This window comes from Pteropus medius, unplaced genomic scaffold (assembly GCF_902729225.1).
Source record: "Pteropus medius unplaced genomic scaffold, Ma_sr-lr_union100, whole genome shotgun sequence".
NCBI lineage: Eukaryota > Metazoa > Chordata > Mammalia > Chiroptera > Pteropodidae > Pteropus > Pteropus medius.
In genome coordinates this window covers 3,598,618-3,615,181 of record NW_024356336.1, presented here as the reverse complement: position 1 = coordinate 3,615,181, position 16,564 = coordinate 3,598,618, and the positions used below count along the sequence as shown (strand labels likewise).

The 16,564-nt window shown below is 46.7% G+C and overlaps 1 long non-coding RNA gene across 1 annotated transcript in view; it reads left to right on the top strand.

The window, feature by feature from the left end:
* Window positions 1-15,396, top strand: part of LOC120601914 (uncharacterized) — a 24,997-nt gene extending 9,601 nt beyond the window's left edge. The window contains exons 2-3 of the long non-coding RNA XR_005652588.1: window positions 13,882-14,084; window positions 14,562-15,396. This is a non-coding gene — a long non-coding RNA (uncharacterized LOC120601914). The remainder of the gene's footprint in view (window positions 1-13,881; window positions 14,085-14,561) is intronic.
* The last annotated feature ends 1,168 nt before the right edge of the window (window positions 15,397-16,564 follow it).

Below are 16,564 nucleotides of genomic sequence, written 5' to 3'. Positions count from 1 at the left end.
TCTCTCTCTCTCTTTCTTTCTCTCTTTTTTTTTGTATTAGGCAGCCATGAATCCTGAAATAATATGCAATGGATGTGCTATTTGCTCTCTAAACCTGATTGACTTTCCTGAGCACAAAAGGAGATTGCATTTCCCAGACTCCTTGTAGCTAAGTGGGGCCATGTGACCCATTCTGGCCAATTGAACGTGAGAGGAAGTGATGGATCACTTTCTTGTTGAGGCAGTTAAAAGCCAGATGCATTTGGCAGTTCTCTGTCTTTCTCCACATATTAAAGATGGTAGAGTCCCAGCAAGGAAGGGGGCTGGTTCCTTGAGTCATCACTCGTAGGGCAGGTCCCAACTTGCATTCACCTGTGACATGACTGAGGAATAAATGTTCATTATGTCGTTATTAGGATTTTTTTTTTAATTGTAAATGCGATCACCTCGCTTGACTAATAAGAATAATGTTCACAACATGGCTCATGATCTGAGAAGAAACATCTGCCTGTCACTGAGTCCTCTTTGCTGCTTTAGCGATTCTCAGACTCATTTGCTTATTTATTTGTCTACCCATCAGCGCTGGTCATTTTCCTATTATCTCTAGATCCTTTCTCTATCCCTCTTTGCTCTGTTCCTGAGAGGTTTACCTCTATAGATTGCATGACCTGGGCTCCCTTAGCCTCTGGCTTCCAGGTGAGCAGGGTCAATGGCGAATGCCAGCAGGAGATCGGAGAGTGAGGGGAGTGAGATTCCATGTTTATTTTCTCCTTCTTCCATCCTGAGCCCTGTTTTGGCAGTGACTGAATTTTTCTACTATAGCCATAGCTCCTGTCAGGCCACAATGCAAGTTCTGGGACACTTTTCCCTTCTTCTGCCCTTCAAAGCCATCAGGGGTAACACCTAACTCTATTGCTAGTCCCTGGGTGCTGCAACATTTCTTGTGGGTTCCCTAAACCTTGCCTGTCTATCCATTTATGCATTCATCCATCCGCCCATCCATCCATTCACCATCCAACCCACATGCATGTAGTACCCACTGTGTGCTAAACAATGTGGTAAGAGCTTCAACTAGTTATTCCTGTTTTTCTTAAGAGTCACCTCTGCAAAGAGGTCTCCCCTGACCACCAAATCTAGAGCAGCCCCTCTTTCTCATTCAATCTCCCTATCCTGCTCTAATTTTTCTTTAGCATTTATCATATTATACTCAAAATGTATTCATTTGCTTGTTTATTGTCTGTGTCACCCACTTAGTGGGCAGAGACTTCGTCCATCATGTTCCCTGCTGTATCTCCTGTACCTAGGATGATTCCTGGTGCATAATCAGATATACATTCTATTAAGTATTAGATTAAATAAAGAAATGAAAGGGGAACAGAGCCGCAGAAAGTGAAGCGATTTGCTCAGTTTCTCCAAGAGAGAATTAGAATGCACATCTGCTGGAGCCCAGAAAGCAGGTCATAATTGCTCTGGAATACCACCTGGAACCCCTCTCAGGCATGACTGACTCTGACTCACAGCTGCCCTCTGAGAGGAGATGGAGAACACATCTCTCCTCTCTTCTTTGGGAAAACTAGTACCTTCTGGATACATTCTTGTCTCCATGGTATTTGCCTGTTTTAGTGTCTTCAGCTCCTTTTAGAATGATGCTGAACATGAATTCCTTTGATGAGAGAAAGAGCCATTTCTGGAGCCTCTAGTGTGTGCTGGCCGCTTTGAAGGCTGTGCTTTGTCTCAGGTCAGTGCTGTTGTCAATCCACTTTGCAGGTGAGACTGAGTCTAGATCGGGTAGCTTGTCCAAGGTCACACAGCTACTAAGCATTGGGTCAGGTGTTAGAGCTGAGTTCTATCTATTTCCAGAGTTCTCACCCACTGTGCTATGGTTTCACTGGTGGATTCAGAAACAAGGAGGAAGTCGTTAACAAAAGCAAGCATAATGGCAGGTTATTGCGTGTCCAACATGGGCTGGGCTTAGTTAATATCTTACAGGCACTTCTTATCCACATTTTACAGATGAAGAAACCGACATTCAGGTTAAATCCTGGCCCGAAGGTAGATTGCAAAGTTGCTGAAGGGACTGCAGAGTGAGCTTCCCCCAACCTGTCCTCAGGTCACTCGCACGCCCTCCCCATGGCCAGCCTCTCTCCCAGCACCATTTCTGCCCTATTTCTGTCAAGGCTACCCACTAGGGCCCTCGGCAGGGGCCTAAGACAGCGTGTGCACACAGCTTGGGAAAGACCCAAGTGCCATTTCAACCTGATAATAAATATGTGTCGGAGAGGACGCGATCCAAGTAACCTTGGACTCTGAGGTCACTGGACCGTGAAAAGCCTTTGACAAAATCCTTTTGCCTGAAGAGGCTGAGTCCAAATTACAGGCGATTATGGACGCTTGGCATGACTTCCCAGTTGGCCTTTTATTCCTCATGGGCGGGAATGGCTTTGTTTGGAAAGGATCCTAGCCCAGCCTGGTGCCTCACCCTCCTTGGCAATGTCCATTTCCTGAAGAGCCACAGGCATACAACGAACCTACCTCTGGAGCTCATCTGATAATTATGACTGGTGGCCACACCAGCACAACTACAAGCACAATGATATTTACCAGTTATGGAATGCTTACTACATGCGAAGCCCTTTAATAGCCCCACTGAATTCTCCCTACAGTACTGAGGAAGGTAATAATTCTTGTACCTATTTGCTCAATGAGAAAACTGAGGGACCACATGCCTAAGTCAGGAGTGAGCAAACTTTTTCTGTTAAAGGCCAGATAGTAAATATTTCAGGCTTTGCAGGTCATGTGGGCTCAGTCACAACCATTCAACTCTGTCGTTTTAGTGTGAAAGCAGCCACAGACCATATAGAGATGAATGGGTGCAGCTGTGGTCCAATAAAACTTTATTTACACAAAGAGGAGCCAGGCAAGATTTGGCCTGCAGGCTGTAGTAGTTTGCCAACACTTTGTCTACATGACCTGCCCAAGCCTCCACCATGCGTAAGTGGCAGACCCATTCAGCATCTGAATCCTGGGATTATGATGCTCGCCTCCCTAGTCAGCTATAACTTTATTGGTGCATATTATGTGATGGTTAATTTTATGGGTCACCTTGACTGGGTCCTGGGGTGCCCAGATATTTGCTTAAACTTTATTCTGGGTATGTCTGTGAGGGTGTTTCTGGGTGAGATTAACCTTTGAATCAGTAGTCTGAGGGAAGCAGATTGCTTCCTCCCATGCGGGTGGGCCTCAGGCTCACCAGAATAAAAGGCTGAGTAAGAAATTCTTGCTCTCTGCCTGATCATTTCCAAGCTAGGATATCAGACTTCTCTTGCCTTCCAACTCGGACTCAGACTGGAGCTTATAAACCTTCGGTTCTTCTAGTTCTCAGGCTTTCAGACTCAGCCTGGAACTACACCATTGGCTCTCCTGGCTTCCAGCTTGCTGGCTGCAAATCTGAGTCTTCTCAGCCTCCATAATCATATGAGCTAATTTATCCTAATATAGCTCTTTCTGGAGAATCCAAACCTCAGACTAACACACAGTATTGGTTTTATTAGTGTGCCCATTTTGCAGATGGGAAAACTGAGGCTTGCACAGCTAGAGTGACTTTCTGCAGGACCTCAGCAAAGGAACTTCAGCACCAGAGCTTGCACAGGGCCTGGGAGGACTAGGCTGATGACTGTCTCGTGGGAGAGACCCAGTGACTTGGGGTGGGGGATGTTCAGAATGTTTTTCCCCAGGAGGTGACCTAAGTCTGGCTTTCCAGGTCTTCCCCAGAGTGGCTATCAGTTGCCTTTCCTGGGTTCTCCCTCTATCTTCCTGACATCTTCCCTCTCACCCGTACAGCTCTCTGTTGGTAAACCTATGGATGTGCAGTCACACTGTGCGCATCCCTGTCCCCTCACGCTTACCAGTGAAGTTTCCGCTACCTCCCCCTGGAGTCCCAGCTCGAGCTTCCCTTTCCCAGAAGCCTTGACTGATCCCTGCCACCTTTGCTGGCTCTAAAGCTTCTGTATCTCTCCTTGTGCATGTCTTGTCCTCCCTGGCTGCCCTGCAAAGTGTGGGCACTGCCTGTTACATGCTCGTCTCCCTCTTCCCCGGGGTGTGAGCACCTCAGAAGTGCAAACACGGATTATTAATATCCGACTTCATTGACAGATAAAGAGCAATGCCCTTCCAGCAATCCAACTGTGGCTCTTTCCCTGGTGAGGAAGGGGGTGAGACGCAGCCTGGATTGAGAAGGGGACAGATGACATAAGGCACGAGGTCCTGAGAGCACGGGAAAAGTCCTGCTGAGAAACACTGTCCCTGTTCCTTCTGCATGCAGAAACCAGCCCACTGGTCAGCTACCCCTCAGAGAGAGAGAGAGAGAGAGAGAGAGAGAGAGAGAGAAGAGAAGAGAGAGAAAAATAGATGCCTAAGGCAGCAGGAAAAATTCCTTGAGTGACAAGAAGCTTTGAGTTCACCAAAATGCTTAACCAAGATAAGAAGGATGTAACTGATGTTTGAAAGGTTGTTAGGAGACTAACACGAGATTAAGTGGAGCAGAGAGAGAGAGATAGAAGGAGAGAGAGACCGGAGAGGAGGGAAGGGGCTGCGCTCTGGAGGGGCTTGAAGTGCAAGCCCAGAAGAACATGAAAGAAGACTTTTTAGGCCACAAAAGGCAGCCATTCACCCCTCGGCCTCTGAGGAAGGGAAATCAGTGGCTGCAGGAACCTGGAACAAGGAGAAGAGCTGAAGGGGGGAGAAGGACCAGAAGGTTTGATGCAGCATACCAGATACGCCCATCCCCGTGCAAGCCAGGTCTCCACTGTCATCTCTCTTAATCCTCTGGGCAAACCTGCCGAGTGGAAGTTATGATGCCCATTTCTCAGATGCAAAAAACTGAGGCTCAGAGAGGGGCTTGCTTAGGGTGCCCCAACTGGCAAGTGGCAGAGCCAGGAATAAACCTGGATCGGAGTGGCCCTGTGCCCAGGCTCCCACTACCAGGGATGCAGAGCTGTGAGGGAAAAGGTTTAGAGATCGAAGAAGCGGGGTGGGGGCATAGGAAGAGAGTGGGATCCCAGGCACGTGGGGAAGAAGCTCTTGGTATAGTGCGTCCTCTCCCAGGATCCCTCACAGGCCGGCCTGCCCTCTCTATCCTTAGGATAAGACAGAGTTAAGGGAATGGCACTGCCCCTCCTGGCCCGGACAAGGTGCTGAGTGAGCGCCTTCTCCCAGGACCTATGGGGACAGAGCTGCTGCCCATCTAATGAACCCCCTGGGAACTGGTCAAGCCGGTCACAGGGCCGCAGGCAGGAGGCAGCTGGAGCCGCTTGGCTGCCTGTCCCTGGACCTATGAGATGCCTGCTGAGGCCAAAAGGTCCCTAGAACCTTGGCAGACAAGGAAGCCTTGCTAATAATCCTGGCTCCTGGGACCTCCTTCTCTGTGTTCAGGGCCCAGATCTGTGTCCTTTCCTCAGAGACCATATCCCCATTGCCATGGGGACCACAAGATTCTGATGGGAAGGTTGAAGGTTCATGTCAGAGCTGACAGGACCCTCAGAGAGCAGCAATTCCTTATAGAGATGGGACAACTCTGGCCCAGAGACAGCTAAGTATCTGGGTAAAGTCATACAGCAAGATGGGGCAGGGCTGGGATTCAAGTTCACGTGTTTATCCTCTTAGAGTTTCTTCTGCAGCCCTAGGCATGTCTTTCCTGGGGAGGAGGTGACTCTGTTTTCCCAGGAAGTAATGGGAACATGTTATATGATTTGTTCTTGTAGGGCAGGAGGTGAATAAATTGGGAACCTGGCTGTTGCTAGCACTTACATAAGGCCAACTCTGTGCCAGGCATTGTTCAAAGAGATTGACATGTATTAACTTATTTAATTTAATCCCCTCCCAACCCTTACGACAGCACTATTATTATCCCAGATTTCAACTGAAGAATGTGAAGTCCAGAGAGTTCAAGCAACTTGCCAAAGCCAAAAGTCACATAGCCAATGAGCGGCAAAATTGGATCTTAAACCAGAGTCCACACTATTTATGCATGTGCACCTCCCCATGGAGGGTGGAGTCAGGGTTTCCCCTGTGTGGGCAGAACCAGGCCTTGGGCTGAGCACCTGCAGGGTGAGTAAGACCCACCTGGAGCTCACAGCCTGGGGCACTGACTAGTGGTCGCTAATTATGCTCTATTCTGATGGTCTGGTGAGACTGAGTGGAGTTAAATTAAACTCACTGATAATGCTTGGCTTGTTTGGTGTAATTAAGCCCCAGACTCTTCTCTGCTCATTGCCAAGAGCATGTTCCGGCCCTCTGGCCTCACAGTGGGTGGTGATGTACTGGGGGGTGATATACTTCAAGGGGCTCTATAGCCAGCCTGCCCAGATCTGCCTTTTTCCCAATGTATGACCTTGGGTAAGTTACTTAACCTCTCTGGGCTTTACTTTCCTCATCTGTAGATCGGGGATAATAATAGTACTTGCCTCATAAGGTGAAGGTGAAAGTACTGATTATATGTAAAGTACTTCGTACTCTCTGATTTACTCTTATTATTGCTACTGCTGTTGCTACTGCTACTGGAACAGGGGTGCGCCATATACTGGGGTTGTCATCGCAGACCCCAGAGGAATGAGATCTCTGCCACTCGCTGTCAGCCACAAATATTTCTTGAGCACCCACTGTGTACCAGGCCCTGTGCTAGGTGTTGAGGGTCTTGGTGAACAAGGGGGCATCATCCCTGCCCCCACGGGCCTCCCAACCTAATAGGGATCAAAGGAGTAAACAGGCTCTTCCACCCACAGGGATCAGGGCTGCTGAGGGAAACCCCCAGGAGGCCTCTGAGCCAGGCAGGCTGGGTGGGATGTAGGCAGGCGTCCTGCTGGAGAGACCTGGAGGATGTGCCGGACTCAGTCAGAAGAAGATGAGTGGAAAAAGGGCTGCAGGTGGAGGGATCGGCACGTGCAAGAAGCCGTGTGGTAAGCTAGGCACAAAGGCATTTGAGGACCATACTGTGTTTTCACAGAACAAAAAGTAGAGGGATGGTGGGGTGGGTGATTGTGAGGGCTGGGGGAGTATGGAGGAAGGAGACATGGAAATCAGCAGGGGTCATATCTTCCAGCCAAAATGGAGAAGGGATTAGACTTAACTGGAGGGCAGTGGGGAGCCATGCAAGGTTGTAGGCAGAGGAAGGACATGGTCAGATGAGGGTTTAAGAAAGACAGTGCAGCATTGGAGGTGGCTCTCAACTTTCAGAAAACAAGCAGGAGGTGGCCAAGGAATTGGGGGTTCCCCATATTCCTGGGTAAGGGGTCGTGCCCCTGAAGCTTAGGTTGTCTTCCATGAGCAGCCCCCAAGCCCACTCTTCAGGTCCCCTAGGCCTTGTAGCCAGTACGAGAAGAGTCAGAGCTCTCTGTAACAAGGGACCGCTGCTAATTTTGGGGTCCTCAGGAGGCCACAGGCGGCAGAGGGCGGGGGGAGAGAAAGAGGGGGACTTGCCAAGGCACTCCAAGCAGCAGCTTCTCCCACAGCGGCATCACCGGCCAGGAATGCGGGGGCACCCGGAGGCCGTGCTTATCACACTCCCCGAGCGTCTGGAGCAGCCCGGTTCCTGTCTGCTGTCCATCCAGATGGGCACTAAATCAGTGAGCTCTTTGCTTCTCCACTTGCAGTCAGCACAGAGCCTGGACCCTGGCCAACACTGCAGCCCAGAAGCACATATTCCAACATGTCTTCCTCCCAGACTCAGAAACAGTCGGCTCCAAGACACACCGTCCCGGGACAGCCTGGGGCAGCTGGGCACCTGGCCTGGCTCACGTCAGCCGGGATTTGTCACAATGCTGGAACAGCGTGCTATCAGATAGGCCTGAGTTTGAAGGCAGACCTTGCCTGCCTGGGTGCCTTGCCTCAGTTTCATCATCTCTTAAATGGGATTATTAATCTGACCCATCTCTTCTGGTAGCTGTGAGGATTAAATGAGGCACCGGATGTGACCACATCCAATAGGGTCTGGCATATTCTCTCTCTCATTCGATATATACCCTAAAACTCTAAAGCTTGTTTTATGGGATCAATGTAATTACCTGTATATAGCTTGGGACAGAATCCACTTCTGGGTTAATGCCTCCATATTATTTCATAAACAACTCCCAGTATATCCTCTTAATACATTTGTATTTGTTTCCCAGTTTTGCAAGAACTTGTTTATTTAGAAACCGGCTTCTGGGGAAGCACCTCAGTGGGGAGGAGGAACCCCAGTCCTGGCAGTGCCATGCCTGCTTTTCCCTTCCCTCCAGCCTGCTACCTTAGCCCTGGAGAATGCAGAATTTGTAAATCGCAAATTATAGAATCTGTCGAAGACGAAAAGTGCTAACTATAGGAAAAAAAAACAAGTAGATCAGGGCAAGAGAGATTGGGCTTCCCGGGGCAGGAGGAGACGATGGAATTTTAATAGAAATTCACTATGTAGTTTAGCTTTTCCTTTTCGAATTTCCATTTTTGTGTCTGTTTTATAATGTATGTAATCTATGAATATAGCAGTAAATGATCATAATTTATAAACATGTATGTATGTTTATAACTATATATATGTGTGTATATATATGTATGTATTTACTGGGGTTGAGTTCAAACAACTTGGACATCTCTGAGTTATACAGACCCACCTCCCCTAGTGTGTAGGAGAAATGCAAAACTAGAGTTCCACCCCTAACGTACTCTTTGCTCCCCCAAGTGGTCTTAGAAATCAGCCTTCTCCCCCCAAATTCTGGATCATTGCCAAGTTCACTTTGAAGGCACCGATCCTCTCCATTTCACAGATGGGGAAGTTCAGGATCAGAGAGGCACCGTAGCTCACCCAAGGACACATAGTCAGTGACTGGCAGGTTGGGGACCATGATCTGGGTCTTTGGATTCCTGGTGAGGGGAGGCGTGTCTTTCCCCTTCATCAAAACTGTGTGACACTCCCTAGAAGCACTGGCCCAAGAGCTAGGCAGTGGAAACGCAAGAAAGAGATTTTTCTTCTTGTCCCTTGCCCACCCGAGAGGCTACTTAAGCAGCGCATAACTGCCCCGTGATATATCGAACCCTCTCTCCGCACATAAATGCAGCAGGTCAACCGCCAGGCAGAAATGCCACATCTATTTCCTCCCATTAGATGAAATATGCCCCTAATTTGGCTGGGGTTTTGTTTTATTAGACCTATGGCAGCGAGGGGGCCATGCTGCAGAATAACCTCCAGATCGCTTAGTTCTCTCTCGAGAACGTTGAGAGCCCCATCAAGGGGGAAAAAAAAATGCCCTGGCCTATTATTTTTCAGCACTCATTCCCAGAACAAAGATCTTCCCTAGCCAAGGAGACTTTGTGTGCGGCAATCAAAGAGGCCCCTCCCGGAAGAATGTTCTCCAGCTGGATGCTGGGAGACCTGGTTCCAGCTCTAGCACTCTCGGTTGCTGTTGGGGAGCTCAGGCATGTTGCCTCACCCTCCTGGGCCTCAGTTTCTCCATCCTTAAAACACGATTAAGAACAGAACCTGTTTTCTTAGAGTTGCTTCAAGGATTTTAAAAAAGAACATACAGTATGTGGCCAGTGACCGGCCCAGAGAGGGTATTCAGTATACCTTCACAATTAGCGATTGTTTGCAAGAAGTGAGTGTTTTGATTCTCATAGGAGATCATATGAGTGAATTCTGCCGGAATAAAAGAGTGATTTTTTCCCCCATGGTCCCTTAGGGGCGGCCTGATTCTAACTAACCCCACACAAAACCAACGTGTGTGTGCTGAAGGGCGCCAGGCTCGGGGGGCCTCCCCGTCATTCTGGGGTTCGGAGGACACTGGCCACTTTTCTTTAGGTCTGTGGACCTCGCCCTTCGCTTCACTTTACAATGACCTGGGGAACTATAAAAAATATCCACCCCCCATCCCAGACCGATTAAAATTAAGTCAGACTCTGGTTGTGGGAAAAGAAGGGTCCTCGTTTTTAAAGCTCCCTGGGTGATTCCAACGAGTTGCAGGATTGAGAATCACAGCTTGGTCCTTTTAATGTGATTGAGGAAACGGAGTCCTAGAAACAGTCTGCTTTTTCCCTCCTGCACAGGTTTAGAAGAAAAACTCTGGGGTCCATTTGGACCTGGCTTTAAATCTTTCCCTTGTGTGGTACTTCTCTTCCCAGCCTGTTCACTTCCTGAACCTTGGCTTACATCCGTAAGGGGTGTTAACAATAGTACCTATATCACAGGATGGTTGGGAGCATTCAACCTGGCAGTGCACATAGAGTGCCGTGCACAGCACCTGGCACCCAGGAAGCCCCATCCATGGCGGGGGCATTACTATTATTGCTTTAGATCAGGAGTCAGGCAAACTTCTTGCCAAGGGCCAGGTAGTAAACGTTTTCAGCTTTTTGGGCTAGGCCATCTTGGTCACAGCTACCCAACTCTGTCATCGCAATCCCAAAGCCACAGACAATAAGCCAATGAATAATCATGGCTGTGTTCCAGTAAAAATTTATTGACAAAAACAGGGAGCAGGATGGATATGGCCCATGGTGTGTGGACACCTACCTGGTCTGGGAGATATTCTGAGTTTGGACACCAGAGCACAGCCTGGTTTTTTCTGTTCCATTTCAGATTTATGGTCTATACCAGTAGTTTTGAGGGGATCTTGGAGTCTTTATCTGTATTTCACACAGTCATCTCAGAGGATATGTACATGAGAAACTTCTGAAATGAGTTTTTTGAAAAGTCTAGCCCATAACAGACTCTTGGTAAATATTAGTTTCTAATTCTTTCCACATCCTTCTTTTCCAAGAATTAAACCTCAGAAAAAGGGTGATTCAAGCAGTTGTTTATTTGGCACCCACTGCGTGTCACCATCATACACACATTTAATTCTCACAGCAGCCCCACAAGTGTGTATCATTATTATACCCGTTGTCCAGGTAAGAAAACTGATGTTTTGAGAGGCACAGACATTTGGCCAAGGTCACATGTGGATGGGATTCCAACCCAGCTCGTGTCTGCCTACTGCTCTGCGCCTCCTTTCTGCCAGGGCACGATTCGGCAGGGAAGACCAGGATGCAGTAACCACATCTGACAGCCTTTTTGTTCCTAGGACGGAAGGATGCAGTAAATGAGTTGGCAACCAAGGAACAAAGCTGTTCCTTTCATTTCGAGTGTTTATAAGCCATGCTCTACATCCTTAGAGTCCCCTCGATAGGATGCTGGTTCTTCCACTTGGCTATCCAGTGAGCTTCTCTTCTGGAGGCAAAGGAGGGGGAAACTGTGCTTGGGAGTTACTCTTCGGCAGCCCAAATCGCCTCTCTATGGTCAAGAGCCTCGTGGAATCTGCACAGGTGGGGGGACACTATTCATCAGACTAGGGCTCACTGGCTAGGGCACGACCATCTATTCTTATTGGAAGCAGTTGCTGGGGTGGTGAATCCAGATAGATATTTTTGCTTTATGCAATTCCATTTTTGTCTCGACTTATCTGATCCTCTAATTCTGTGAGGGACTTTATTTCCTTGTGATGTTAAAGCCCCGGAGCTCAAAATCCTTTTTCTTTTAAGCTTCCAGAAACTGAAGAAACTGTTCAGGGCTGAGCCAGATACCCATCAGCCCTGGTGGAGGGAAATTATCACTCAAGTCATCGTACTTGCTTATAAATCCACCAAGGAGGATTTTCACTTTCTTTTTCTTTTAAGGAGTCGGGTGACAGGTAGCAACCGCGGGGCAACAATATGTTCTAGGGCAATGAGCTTTGGAGACTGGGTCCTGGCTTGAGGTTCACTGCCAATCACTGCCAATAGCTGTCTGACCTCAGAGACGTCTTCTGGCCACCCTGGGCCTCAATTTCCCCTCCTATGGATCTTCATTATATGTCGCCCTCTTTCTCTGACATGAAGAAGACTTCTTAGTCCCGTCTTAGGACATGAACTCCTCGAAGGCAGAGACTCTGCCTTTCAGCTTCTTTGCTTCCCCACACATACCCATTTCTGCAAACGGCATTGCCTTGTACTCACTACCTAGAAGCATCTCTTTGCCACTGTGCCTCACCGTCCACACTCAACCCTTCCTTCTACAGCGTCGGTGATCTCCACTTCTATGTGTGATTTCAATGCCTGTGGTTTCCTCTACACCTGCTGCCACTGTCAGGTCCAGAGCCACTGTCATCTCTCCCCTGAACACTCCAATGGGCTTTTGAGGGGTCTTCAGGCTTCCATCACTGTTCCCTGACCCCCAATCCATTCTACAGCTTGAAGGAATTTTCAAATTTGTTCTTGGCATTTCCCTGCCTAAAACCTTTTAATAGCTTCTCAGTGCACGTAGAACAGGGGTCAGCAAATTACAGCCTGCAGATCGAATCCAGCCAGCCGCCTGTTTTTCTAAATAAATTTTTATTGGAACACAGCCACACTCATTTGTTTACAGTTTTTATATGGCTGCGTTCACGCTACAACAGCAGAGTAGAGTAGTTGCAACAGAGACCGTATGATCCGTAAAATCTGAAATACTTATCATCTGTCTTTTCACGGAAAAAAGTTTGCAGAGCCCTGATTTAGAATAATATCCAAATTCTTAGTAAGGCGATCACACATGCCAAGTTACTTTTGTTAAAGGCGCTGCTTTTCTAAATGTCTTCCTTCTTCAGCACGCCCTTGGCGTTGGCAAGGAGTGTGACTTTACAAGCTCCTCCTTTCAAGAGGTGAATCTCCTTCCCGACTCTTGAATCTCAACTGGCCATTTGACTTACTTTGATTAATGGAATGTGGCAGAAGCCATGCTGTGTCAATTCTAAGCCTAGGACTCAAGAGGCATTGCAAACTTCCCTTGTCTCTTGTGGAGTCCTGTTGCTTCCATGACAACGAGCCTGAGCTAGCCTGCTGGAGGATGGGAGACGTGTGGCCCAGTTCCTCTCATCACCCCTTCCAACCTCTAGAAGTAGAGCAGGCCTTCTGTCCTGCAGTTGATCACAGACACATTAGAGAGCCCAGCCCAGATATGCAGAAACCCCACTGAGCCACAGATTCATGAAGTAAATAAATGCTTGTCATTTAAAGCCACCAAATTTAGGGGTGGTTTGTTACACAGCAATAGCTTACTGGTAAATCATATGTCACACATGCATTTTTTAACCCTCGAGTCCCACTTTTTGGAATTTACCCTGAAGATACAATTTCATAAACCTAGAAAAACTAATGCACACAATTACTCATTATGGCTTTATTTTTAATAACAAAATGTTAGAAACACCCTAAATTTCTACTCATGAAAGACTGGTTGAATAAACCATGGAACTTGCACACAATGGAGTACTATGCAGCTATAAAAGTGAACATAATTTCTATAAAGAGAAACGGTGATTTCTAGGCTATCTTAGTAAATTAAAAAGCAAAGTACAACATAGTATCTATACTATGCTCTCTTTTATCAAAGAAAAATGAGGAGATAAGAAAAATATGTGAATATAAATTTATAAAAGGAAAACTAGTAAGATTCATTTCTGGTTAGACGTGAACAAAAATGGTTATATAGATGAATGGAAATGGGGTGACACAATGGGGATGAGAGTGAGATTTCTCTTTGGTCTTCTTTTTTATATAATTTATACTCTTGACCCATATAAACATTTCATAGAGTCAAAGATAAAATTTGATCCAAAATATTGAACAGGACGGCAAACTCTAAAAGTGAACACAAACAGAAACAAATGAACCTAACTACGTATCAAGTTGATAACTCGGTTGCTCAAATGACTTTGTAATAGTCTCCTCTTGAATGTGGCCAGACCTAGTGACTTGTTTCTAATGAACGGAATATGGCAAAAGTGATGAGATGTTCCTTCTGAGATTAAATTATAAAAGACTGTGACTTTTGTCTTGCTAACACTCTCTGTTTCTGGCTCTTCTCATATACTTACTTTGATGGAGAAGGCCACCTGGCAAGGAACAGAGTAACATCTGGTGACTATCCAGAGGGGAACTGGGATATTTATTCCAATGCCTTTAAAAAACTGAATCCTTCCAACAAGACCATGAGTGAGCTTGAAAGTGGAACTCCCATTCAAACCTCCAGAGGGACCCAGCTCCGGATGGCACCTTGAAGCCTGGGAGTGACTCCGAATCAGAAAGCCCAGGTAAGCCACACCTGCATCCACAGAAACTGTGAGAAACAAACACTGTTGTTTTATGCAATTAAGTTTTGGGTAGTTTGTTAAGCGGAAACAGGTAATGCTAAAATATAATGATAGAGAAAGGGCATTAGTTCAAGTAACATTTGAACATAGTTCTTTAATTGAACCCTCTTAATTGAATATACTTTAGAATAATTTCAAAGTACTTCAGAGAAGAATTTCTTTGAAGAAGAACCTCAAAGAAATCTTTAAGGGGTAGGTCTTTGATAGCTAGATTGGTATAATTCTGAAATGATTTCCTGTGGCTTGGAGGAAAGAATGAATGAGCAAGTATTTTGATATTTGGAGAACTGAGGTTCTCACAGTAGAGTCAGAGAGACAGAAATGAGGAATGGGGGCTATGTGGAAGAACTTCACGATATTGGATTTGAATTGCAGGCATCGAAGGTGAACTCATACATATCTTTGCTTCTCTGACAGGTCCTAGAAGCTGCAAAGGCCCTGGAAGTAATGAGCACACCCTGGACTCAGATCTTGGTTTCTACATGCCATTTTCCATGGACAGGAACTGGGACGTCTTGGAGAAATGGCAGATTCCAGGGTGGAGCAAGGAAAATACACGATGAGCCTTGAACATTCTATCCCATCAGAAAGGAAGGAAGTTCTCGAAGAATGAGGACGATGTGTGAAAGGATGCAAAGACCAGCCTGAAGGAGCTCCCACTGGCGGCATCGGAGACCATTTTAGCATTAAAAAACATTGGTGAATGACATATGAGACACCGAGAAGAGCAGTGGAAAACTCTTCTTTATCAAAGAATACTAACTAATAAGTATAAAAAATTGATAAGTTTTCAAGAAAAAATATGTTGCAACTACCTCTGAGATATTTGATTCTGGCAAGGATCATTAATAGATACCAAAACTACTGGGCAAAAGTTTACTGGAGAACAGGATGTTTACACAGTCCCCAAGTGGCACCCCACATTTTATGTATTATTCACACAAGGAAAATGGTAGATCAGGAGACCCCCACCTTAACCAACTGACGGACTTGACATGCCCAGTGAAGGGGCCGAGTGGCATTATGATGTGTCCCTTGAGGTGATGAAATGGGATGCATGTGCCTTTGTAACATGACTGCCCCAAAGGTTCACTCTGAATCTGGTGGTAAGGACGCAACTGGACATACCCGGATTGTGGGACATCCCACAACACAATTTGTCTGGACTCTTTAAAAATGTTGATGTTATCAAAAGGGAAGAAAAAACGGTGAGGGGCTGTTCTAGATCAAAGGAGATGAATGTGATGCATGACCCTGGATTTAAAAAAAAATAGCTTAAAGGACGTGTTTGAGATAATTGGGTGCACTTGAAAATGGACTAAACTTAGATAATGTTATCATTGTATCAATGTTAAATTTCTTGGCTGTGAGAATGGTGCTGTGATTACAGGAGAATGTCCTTATTCTTAGGTAATACATGTTGAAGTATTTAGTTGAGTATCCTGATGTCTATCACTTACTTTTAAATGGATGGGGGAGGGAGGGAGAGAAGAAAGAGTAAACAAACATGGCAAAACGAAGTGAAGGGTAAACAAGTACTGTTCTTACAACCTTTCTGTAAGTGTGGTATTTATAGAACTTAAAAGTTGAGGAAAGATGGTGTTGCCATCTCCTTCGCTGGAATTTAAGGAGCTCATTTAAGCCAGTTGGTATAGCATTGCTTGATGGTTTAAGGCTGCTTGGACACTCACTGTCTCCTTCCAGCTGGATGACAGTGGGCTGGCAACTGACCCCCTCTGGACTCCACTATCTTCCTTGCAAATGAAGACCTTACTGAGTACCTAATATTTTGGGGGGTGATGGTGAGGACGAGAGTGTCAATGAGACAAAGTGCCATATGGTGTGTGGAGCTTGGGGCAGGCACTTTTTTAGCTCAGGGGAAACGGATTCATGGTGCATACAGTAAGCACCTGGGGAAGGTCAGATTCTTCCCCTCCTCCCTCAACACCCCACTGTCCTGTGTGCAGGGTAGGTTATATTTGAAGCCACATTCTGTCAAACTATGGTCCCCAGCAAGGTTCCCACTCTTGGAGCCACCAGACTTGCATGGGCTGAGAGAGACTAAAGTCCTCCTCTCTCTTTGGGGGTGGATACCGCTCCCTCCCAGATATCTTTATCCCAGCCCCAAGCTCAGGACCCTCATCCCTACCCCCTTATCCAGGGTAGCTGCGGGGTATGGAGGAGGGAATTATAAAGCTGTTTGCTAAACTTTCTTTGGACGTTCTCTCTCTCTCCCTGGCTACCCCACCCTGATTTCCTGGCAAGGGTTCTGGATGTTATTTCATCCGGAATTACTGGAATCGCACTGTCTCCTATCAGCTTCCTCTCTCTCCCCCGACTCTCCTGGGAGACAGGAACGATGGATGGTCCAAGTTGCCAGGGCCGTGACACCACACAGTGCAGACACACACTGTACACAT